The sequence below is a fragment of the Gracilinanus agilis genome, chromosome 3 (assembly GCF_016433145.1).
Source record: "Gracilinanus agilis isolate LMUSP501 chromosome 3, AgileGrace, whole genome shotgun sequence".
NCBI lineage: Eukaryota > Metazoa > Chordata > Mammalia > Didelphimorphia > Didelphidae > Gracilinanus > Gracilinanus agilis.
The window spans coordinates 81,871,427-81,882,393 of record NC_058132.1 but is presented as its reverse complement, the minus strand read 5'-3'; positions in this window follow the sequence as shown (position 1 = coordinate 81,882,393).

The window sequence follows — 10,967 nt, the reverse complement described above, 5'->3', positions numbered from 1 at the left end:
CATTTCCTGCCCTAACATTTCCTAGTCTGGCCTACAAACGTCCCAGTGGAACTTCCATTTTCCCTCAGGAGGACTGGGGCACCGATGGAGTTGAGGTGCCTCATGAGCCCCCTCCCCCAGGCTGAGCAGGCAACAGGCACCTCCTTAACACTCCAGGCTGGCCACAATGGGGGGCATTGTTCTCAGCTTGGATCCTCTAACCTGGGCTGGGGGAAGGGCCTGAGAGGAGGGGAGCCCACCCACTGACCCCTTGTCATCAAATAAGGCTCAACTGAACAAAAGTCTTCTTGTGGCCAATTCTCTACAGCACCCCCTTGTTTCCTCTCCCTCTGAATAATCCATCCATGTGTCTGAATTTATGAGGATGGGGAGCTGTCAGGTAGTCCAGGAAAGTGGAATGGCTAGAGCACTGGCCTTGAAGTCAGGAAAGACCTGGGATCAAATCCTGCCTTAGATGTTGATGTGGGACCATCAGCAAAGTTTAACATTGGAGATCTAAAGGAACCTCAGAAGGGGCAGCTGAGTAGTTCAGTGGACTGAGATGCTTCCTAGCTGTGTGACCCTGGGCATGTCACTTCACCCCTATTGCCTATCCCTTACCCCCTCCTCTTCTGCCTTAGAACCAATACATAGTATTGATTCTAAGATGGAACATAAGGGTTTAAAAATAAAATAAAATAAAAAAAACATAAATAAAATACATTAAGGGACCTCAGAGGCCATCTTTTGCTTTACAGAGAAGGAAACTGAAACCCAAGGAAATGACTTGCCTAAGATCACACAGGTAGTAATAATAGAGCCTGAACTTGAGCCCAGATCTTCAGTAAATGAACATTTATTAAGCACCCACTGCATACAGGCTTTTATGCTCCTCAGCTGAAAGAGATCCAAACTTGAGATTCAGCATGGTCCCATGTTTCCTCTTCTTCTCGTTACCATCCTCCCCAAAGCCAATTTTTCCCTTCTTCATACTCCCTAGTCCAGGGTAACTTCTTCACATAAGCCCATCAGGGAAGAAGCCCCTGCTTCCTGGATGGAGCAGTTCTCCCCAATCTTAGTAGTAAGTTTGGGAGAGGGATGAGGGAGGGAAAGAAGATGGTGTTGAGATCTCATCAGGGCTCCATTCTTGCCACTATTCTACCTCCCCTCCTCAGCTCCTTCCTCCCTCTCTACCCCCAACTCAAGCTCAGGAGGCCACTTGGGGACATTCCCGCTGCATTCCCGCAGTAAGTCGCCTGGATTTGCTGTGCTCCAGGAAATATGAAAAGAATGTTTTCCATGAGCCCAAGTCTCCTGAACTGGCCTTGGCCCAAGTGCCCACGCGAGGCTGTTTAGCCTGAGGCCTCCCTTCCACTCAAGCCAATATGAATCCATGACCTGGGAAGGAAGCCCTCCCCACACTCAGGGCTAGTTTCACCTGCTCAGACACCTCAGGGGGAGAGGCACTGGCTGGAGGGCTTGAAGAAATGAAATGTTGCTAGAATGGCAGGAGGGGGGCAAGAGGAGACAGGGGAGGGGGTGAGGGAGGGAGGCCAAAAAAATCTTCCCTGGAAATCTTTCCAGATGGAAGAGACTTCCATGTCCTTCCCAGAACAGGATCCTCTTGCAGCAGGATGAGAACTGAGCTGAGTGATCTCCACACATTCTCATCCTAGAGGGACAGAGGGACAGAGGGACAGAGGCCCTTGTCAGAAAGAGGTCAGTGAATGGCCTCATCCATGTCAGGGCAAGGGTTGTCTGGTGCCCTGAGAATTCTCTCAGGAAGTCTTTTGCGATTTCACTTTAGCCTGTTCCCATAAAGGAGTGAAGTCCTGATTTGCTTTTCTGTGTTGGCTTCTCCCCCTGGAGACACCTGGTCTGAGATTGGGCAAAGGGTGGGGAGTATTCCTTCACCTAGTGCTTCTTTGGGTGGGACAACAGAAGTGCCTCTCCACTGCACTCCACTCCCACCAAATCATGACCGCCTCACCCCAGCAATTCTGAGACTAGGTTGCACATGGATCACAGGGCATCTCTCCCATCTCCTTGTCCCTAGAAACAATCCTCCCCACACCTCACCTTCAGCTAAATGGTTAAAGAGCTGGACCTGGGTCAGGAAGATCTGAATTCAAATCCTACCTCAGATATTTACTCTCTGAGGGACCCAGGGAAAGTAATTTCTGGGAATCTCAGTTTCTTCATCTGTTGAATTCATATAAGAATAGAGAATAAAATTAAATAGTATATGTAAAGTACTTTGCAAATCATAAAGCACTGTATCAATACGAATTCTTGTTATTATTATTCAGGCATGCACGGACACATTGAGATCTTTTTCATTTTTATTGTCCCATCGCTTCTTTCCTCCCAAGAGCAGGACTCCCTAGCCTCGATTCCCTTGACTTCAGTTCCTTTCCCTAAAGCCCCTGTCCTTGATCCTCACCTAAATCTCAAAGTTCCATCAGAGCTGAGGTATTTAAGACCTCAGCCCCTCCTCCCTCCCCGAATCCCATAATCTTAAGAGATGGAGAAGGGATCCTTGGCCAGATGTGGGTTGAACTAGATGGCCTCTGAGGTTCCTTCCAGCTCTGAAATTTTTGTTACACTGGAAAGGAAGTCAGTAGAACCTAATCCAGCTCCTACCTGAGGCCAAATCCTTTCTACAATCTACAGAACAAATGGTCCTTTAGCCTCTTTCTTACTCTAGACCTGCAGCACTGAGAGACTCATTACTCTCCCAAAGCAACCCACTGCATGTTAGGAGGACTTCTTAGGAATTATTGAGTTAAAATATACCACCCTGGCATTTCTCCCTATTGGTCCTGGTTTTACCCCATTCTGGGTGGGCTAGAAAAAAATTTGCTCCCTCTTCCACATGGTAGCAGGTTGGATCTTTAGAGACTGCTGCCATGCTCCCCTACATCTCCATACATTCAATTTGAACATGTAGCCCTGAACTCTAATCTCTAAGGGAAGGAACATAAGAATCATAGATTTAGACTTAAAAGGGACCCTAGGAGCCATTTTGTCCAAAACTTTTGATTTTACAGATGAAGAAACTGAGCCCCAGAGAGATTGGCAATTTCCCATAGGTAGTATCAGAGGTGAAATCTGAACCCAGGTCCTCTGACTCCAAATCCATTGATCTATTGTATCATGATACCTCTCATGGGAAAGAAAGGGATGAGGAATCCAGTAGGCATGAATGGGAGATATGGAGAACAGCTGAGAAGTGGGCAAAGGGCAAAGTCTTCTTGACTCCATCTATCTCACCCAGGTCTTTGGGATCATTCCTTTTCCTCTCTGGGTGTTTCCTCAGGAGCAATTTCCAACTTTCGGCATTGATGTAGATGACCTCCTAAGGCAGTGGTGGTGAACCTTTTAGGAACCAAGTGCCCAAACTGTACCCTCATGCCACATATGAGTCTCCCACCCTTACTCCAGACAGGGGAGGGAAGAAGTGCTCCCACTGGGCTGCTGGGCAGAGGGGTGAGTGATGTGAAAAAATGTCCTCAGGTCCAGTGGGGATGGGGAAGGGAGCAGCCCCCTCAGGCATGAATGCCATAGGTTCACCAATATGGCCCTAAGGACACTGCCAACCTGCTTCTACATTTGCCATGCTAAAATCTTGCCTGCTTCTTTCTCCTCCCCATCATCTCCTCTCCCTCATCACCATAACTCCTTTCACCCTTCCCCTGCTCAGATTCCCTTTCCCAACAATGATAGGCCCCCACCAAATGACCTCATCAAGAGAACCAGTTAGTGGTTAGGGCAAGAAGCTGTGGACCTGAGATCAGTGACAAGGGAAGTGGTGGGAACCATCAGACAGGGCTGGGTCTTGAAAACTTGCCACTTATATATCAAAGACAGCTGCAGAACTAGCGATGAGGTCACCTTTAGAGGTTGGGGGAAAGAGTTAGGAAGAAGGAAGTAGGGAGGGGTGTTGGAATAAAGTCCAGAGGGACCAGTAGAAGCTAATTGGATACCTAACAGAATATTTTCTGCCACAGAATCATATTTAAAGCTGGAAGGAACCTTAATAACTATCTAATCCAAGACCCACATTTTGCAGATGAGGAAACTGAGACACAAAAAGCTAAGTGACTTGTCCAGGGTCACAGAGCTGACAGATAGATTGGGATGGGTACAACAATGGTGTATGTTCATGGAGCCATGATCTCGAGGTTAGGAGTACTTGTCTAGCCATACAATTGACCACAGAGGACCTAACTATTGTGAAGGCCTAACTAAGACCTTCCCTGGAATCTCTCAATATTCTATGGGGGCTCCTGTGTAGCACTTAGGCTGAAAATCTGTTAATTCCTTGACCTTAGCCCATAGCCCACCCACCTCCCTTTTCAGCTATGTGGAGCCTCCGTTTCTTTCATTCCATTCCTTGGGTCAGTAAATAAGCTTCATTCTAATTACAGGTACCCTACAATTAGACCCAGCCATTACACACAGCACAGGCACTACCTGCTCTCCTTTCCATTACTATGGCATTTCCACATAAGGAAGAGCTGGGCTATGTTATTACAGAAAACACATTGCTACTCTCAAATCACAGTCCCTACAGGTACAGGGAAATTACTGTATTCAGTATTCCCCTCAAATTCTTACTACCTAGGTACGTTATTGTTCTCTGTAGCCCCTATCTAACTATATTGTTTTTCTATACCTAATTGCTATTGGTTACATTAAGTTATACATTATTACATTAAGTTATAAGTTATACATTATTATGTTAAGTTATAACTTAACCATATTTTGTTACTATATAGATATGTTATTGCTTCCTTATATTTATAGCATGCTTATTGGGCTACCCTATTATCCCACACATCTCCTTTCCTTTTATTTTTCACATTGATTTATTTAACTTCTCTCCAAAATGTGATTTCATTAGGAAATTTCCAGTAGGACAATTATCTATAATTGAGCCTGGAATCAAGAAGACTTGAGTTCAAATTGTGGTATATGATGATGATGGAATACTATTGTACTGAAAGGAATGATGAACCAAATGATTTCTTTTTTTTTAATTTTTTAAAATTTTTTTATTTAAACCCTTACCTTCCATCTTGGGGTCAATACTGTGTATGGGTTCTAAGGCAGAAGAGCAGTAAGAGCTAGACAATGGGGGTTAAGTGACTTGCCCAGGGTCACACAGCTGGGAAGTGTCTGAGGCCAGATTTGAACCTAGGACCTCCTGTCTCTAGGCCTGGCTCTCAATCCACTGAGCTACCCAGCTGCACCCCCAGATGATTTCTTTAAGAACTGGAAAGACCTCCATGAACTGATACAGAATGAAATAAGCAGAACCAGGAGAAAACGGTAAACAGTAACTGAAACACTGTGGGATGATAGACTTTGCCACTACCAGCAATAAAATGATCCAGGACAATTCTGAGGGACTTATGAAAAAGAATGCTATCAACCTCTAGAGAAAGAACTGTTGAAGTAGAAATACAGAAGAAAACATATAATTTATCACTTGTTTATTTGGGTATATGTTGTGAGGTTTGGGTTTTATAAGATGATTCACTTACAAAAATGAATAATATGGAAATGGGTTTTGAGTAATAATGCATGTATAACCTAGTAGAATTGCTTGTCAACTCTGGGAGGGGGTAGGGAAAAAGAGAGGGAGACAACATGAATCATATAACCTTGGAAAACTTATATGTAAATTTGTTACTGGAATAAAATAAAGGGGGGGGGATTTTAAGACCCGAGTTCAAATCCAGCCTCAGACACTTCCTATGTGTGTGACCCTTCGCAAATCACCTAACCTCTGACTGCCTGGCAAAAAGATCCACTGGATCCCCTGGAGGCAGAAATGGCAAGCTACTTCGACATCCTCATCAAGAAAACCCCATGGAAAGCTATAGGCTATGGGATCATGTAGCATCAGACTTGACTGAATGGCTGAATAACAACAACTGTAATTTATAGTCTTTAAAGGCTGCTTAAAAGGTTACCGAAAGGACCCATAGAGGCAAGACCCAAACCCTGGTCCTCCAGACCACAAGGTTGGCGCTCCCTTCATTCTGCCATGAAGTCTATTAATATTCTATTCCATGGAGGATTCAAGTCAAACAACCATTTCTTAAAAATCTGCTCTGGTAGCGGCACTGTGCCTTTTCTTCTAGAGGGGAGGAAAAGGTTGGGGTCCAAACTTAGAGAGAAGTCTTGGTAAAGAAGCTCCCTTTACAAAGCACCTAACAGCAATTCAGAGTAGTACCAATGGGGCACAGAGAGGGGAGGTTATTTGCCCTGGATCACATAGTCCAGACATGTCAAAGGCAGGACCCTAGTTCTTCCTGACTCCAGAACTGACTTTCTATCCAGTAAAGACATGGTGCCCTTCGAGGAAAACAAAGCCAGAAATGAATCAGTCTCTTTCTTCAGGGAGTCCCTATATTACATAGTTACAACCATAATGCATTATTACCTCTCACATCATTTCTCCCAGGGTTCATTATTCCTCTACCTACTTGGAATTCCACTATTCCCAATGACATACTTTGGGGTCTGGTTCTAGGTAAAAAGTCCTAGACTATAAATAGTCTCCTATTTGTTCCCTCCTCTCTGCTCACAAAGCCACCAGAGCAGTTCAGGTCCTTATCGCCTCTCATCTGGACTATTGGATGGCCTCTCTGCCTCCAGTCTCTCTCCTTTTTAGTCCAGTCTCCATACAGTGAGTGAATGAGTAAATGAACGCAGATGCCAAGGTAAACTTCCTAATTATGACAAGTCTAACCATGTTCTTCTCTCACTCAAAAACTGTCATTGACTTCCCATTGTCAACAGGATAAAACAGACACTCATGGTCCTGGCATTCAAAGCCCTTTCCAATATGGCGCCAATCTACTTCTCTCACTTTATTTCATAATACCCCCTTCTTCCCTGGCTGTACATACTTTACACTGGGACCAACCTAGACTGATAGCTGCTTCCAGATTATATCCAGTATTCTACTGTTTCAATGCCTTTGCACATGCTGGATATCAGAACTTGCAAAATGCTAACTCCATTTGTTTACCTGTTAAAATCTCCTTCCTTTATGGAACAACAAGCCTCCTCCACAGAGCCTTCCCTGGTTTCCCAGCTAGAAGTTATCCCTTCCTCAGAATTGGAAGGGACCTCAGCATCCACACAATTCAATGTTATTAGCCAGAATTCTGTCTACAATAACTACAAAAAGGCAGTTTTGTATAGTTTCCACCTAAATACCTCTGGTAATGGGGAGCTCACTACCTGCAGATACAACACAGTTCACTTTGTGATAGCTCTAATGACTATATTGAACCTCTCTGACTCTAAGGCCTTTGCCATTATCAAAGTAACATATTCTGACTTTTGTACCTGTCATTTCTGTTTGTATCTTATCCCCTCCTCCCCCCGCTGTATTATGAGCACCAGGAAGACAGAGACAGGAGATATATCTATATAGATATATACACACACATATAGATGCATACAATTTTGTTTTCATTTTTTGTAGCCCCATTGAGAGGATATACACAAAGGAGGAGCTTAATAAAAGTTTGTTGAGATGAATTAAGTTGAATGGAATTGAAAAGTCTGGTCTAACTCTAAATCTGTGATACTCCATTATCCTGGTCTCTCCCATCTCCCTCCCCTGCTCTTACCAATATCTCTGCTAAGAAGAGAACAGAACGTTACCCAGGTTCTTCTTGAGTATTCCCCATCTCATCCCAACACTGATCAGGGACAAGGTCTGGGGAGAGCTGAGTAAAGAAGACAGTGGGTAGTGGTGGTAGAGGCTGTCATCCCTTTGAGAATTGGCGAGCCCAGAGGAGATTCAGGAAACACTATCTATTCCCAGGGACTCTCTGTCTCTGTCTCTCTTACTCTGTGTCTCTATCTAACTCTGTCTCTCTGTCTCTGTCTGTCTATGTGTCTCCCCACCTCCTACATACCCACACACTTTTTCCGTCCTTCTATCTCTCTGTCTCCCATCCCCTTTTCCCACTGTCTTTCTATTCTTCTCCCTGTTCTGTGTCTCTGCATTTATCCCCATCTATTTCTTTTCCTCTTTCTCTTTTCCTATTATTTCAGAAAGAGACAGAAAGAAACAGACTGGAACAGAGGGATATAACAAGTATTAAGTGCCCACTATCAACAAGTCACCCATATCCTTCCCTCTGTCTCTGTCCTTGTTCTTCTGCCCCTCTGCTCCCTGTCCCTAGGTCCCATTCTCTGTCTGGTTCTTTCTCTGTCTCTGTGTCCCCCTGGTTCTCTCTTCCTAATGTCTCTATCCCTCAGTTCCATTCTCATTCCTGTAGCTCTCTCCTTCTGACTCTTTCTATTTCTCTTTCAAAGTCTCTCCGACCCTTCTTCTGCCCATCTGTCAATCTCTCTTTCCCTTTGTCTTCATCACACTGTCCTCAACTCTGTTCCATTCTCTGTCTTTTAAAAGAAAAGAAGTAAAGATATCAGTAGTATTTAGCCTTCAAATCCACCACATTGTCTAGAAAATGTTGAAAATTTGTAAAAATTTAGGACAGCTTCCATTGAACAGTTATTTTTTCTTATTGCTGTGTCCCTCTATCCTTCTGATTTCCTATCTCTCTGGCTCTTTCTGACTCTCCACCCAGTCCATCTCTCCATCCTTCTTCTGTCTCTCTTGGTTACCCGGATTCCCAGCAGTGAGAGGCTGCATCTGTTCTGATTGGTAACAGATCCCAGGAAATTCACAAATGGCCAAAGCATTCTGGGCTTCTTTTTTTAATGCATGAAGCCCATGGAAAAGGCAAATGCATAAACACACATTCATGTGGTCACACATACATTCATACTCACAGGTAATCATTTATCCACACAACAAGAAAAATCCCCTTCGCACATATCTGTATCCATTCAGACACATTCTCACATGGTTGCTCAACTCAAACACAAACCTAAATGTATATTCACTCACATCATCTTCACAACCTGACCCACATAAACAGAGTACTTGGCTATGGTTAGGCCCCTCACGGACACATACAGGCATCCCTTAGCATCACTGCACTGACTCTCTCTTCTCTCTCATCTCCAGAACAACCTCTTCACCACACCTCTGATTTGTAAGACAGGAGCCCCAGGGAGCCCCTACCTGTGAGGCATTGTGGAGGCCTCAAAGGCTGGGACAACCTATTCACAGGGTCCCTCCCTCCCCATCCTCCCAGCCTATCCTGGGTGGACAGAAAAGACTGAATCTCTCAGGAGTGACAAAGTCTTTGCGAGGGGGAAACTAAGGACCCTCTCCTCTGGGCTTGTGCCCCAGCCAACTGGAGAAGCAACTCTGAACTGGCTTTAAGACTTGAGTGTCAATGGGGTCTGGCAAGATTGCCAGAGAGGGCTGGGAGGAGGCCTCAGGCCTTTGCCTCACTGAATCTAGCTCCCAAGACAGAAGGAGAAAGGCAGGGAGGACTGGAGGATTGGCAGTAATTAGACCTCAAGCTGACAAACCAATTTAGGGATCTTTCTCCTCCCCCTTCCTCACAGACACATTCATTTCATTTTTTTCTCTTTCCCTCTTCTCTGAGCCAAAAAGAGGAAACACTCATTTTCACTGCTGTGGATGGACTGAAATAGGAGACGGTGGTGCTCAGTGTGTGTGTGTCTGGGTGTTAGGATCGGTGTGTGTCTGCACGTGTGAGTGTCTCTGCTGGACCCAGGAGTGTGTGTGTTCCTGGATGATAAATGTCAGTGTGTCTGTGGGAGATTCTGGGTAAAGGACTGAGTCCATTTTTCCTTCCCTGCAGGTTCCATCTCTAAACCTGATCTACTGCCCTGACAGTGCACTCCTGATACCAGACTCCCTGAAGTCACCCCAGTTGTGCTCCTGTTTCCTTAGGCACATAGACCCCAATTCTTTTCAGAGTTCTGCGCCCATCCTTCCCTTTGCCAAGCCCCCTGGAAGAATTTGGAAGAAGGAATTCTAACACATTCCCATTTATTGTCTTTCTCTCTTTCTCTCTGTCTCTGTCTCTCTTTTGCACGCACACACATGCACAGCCTCCCCCATATGGTCCAACTTGATACAGGAAACAGGATCACTGAGAGACCCTTCTTCTTTTCCTCTGCATATTTGGTTGGTTTGGGTTCAGTTCAGTTTGGCACCAAGGAGCTGGATAAAATGACCTCAGAGGGGTCTATCCCCCCTCCTCCCCAAACTCATTCATCAAAACAGACTTGAGACAAGTACATACATTCTGGGGCTCCCTGCACGTCCTAGGTCCTCTGTTCTGGGCTAGCTAAGTTTAGCTAACTCTAAGCAAGTCTGCTTCCCTGGCTTAGCTCTTGAGGCTCCACATAACTTCTGGCCTTCCATGCTGTCTGTCCTCTAAGTCCCCACCTCCCTCCTGCCCGTAGCCCTGGGTCTCACCCCAAGACTGGAGAGGGAGGGGAGGCAGCCCAACATTCCACAGAGCCCACAGTCACCCAGCTGTGGTGGGCTGAAACCAGGAAAACAGCTGGAGAGCCGGACTGAAGGGAGGAGGCAGCACAGAACAACAGAGAAACTTGGAGACTTAGAAGAGAGCTAGACATGAACAGAAAGATAGAGACAGGGCAAGAGAAAGAGTAGGGAGCAGCAAAGACCAAGAGCCACTGGGGCTGAGACCCATACAAGAAAATGGGAAGAAGCTGTCCCTACTTCTGCCTGGAGCAAGAGTTTTAGGAAAGGATGCCCTGTGGTCCTGATGCCCTACCAATCCTCCTTCCACTCACTACATCCCTAACTGAGGTCATTTCATGTAAACCACCACCCTCAGGGCCCCTGGAAAAAGGCAGAACTCAGTAGTCCTCCTCATTCCAGTCGTTTCCAGTGGCAGATGCTTACATCCTTGGTTGGAATCCCCCCAATGCATGGAAGCCAGCAAAAAAAAAAAAAAAAAAAAACCCAGACTAGTGGCAGCCCCACTCCAGACTTCTAACCATCCTCTTCAAGCTGGAATGGGAGAAGGGGAGGCCCT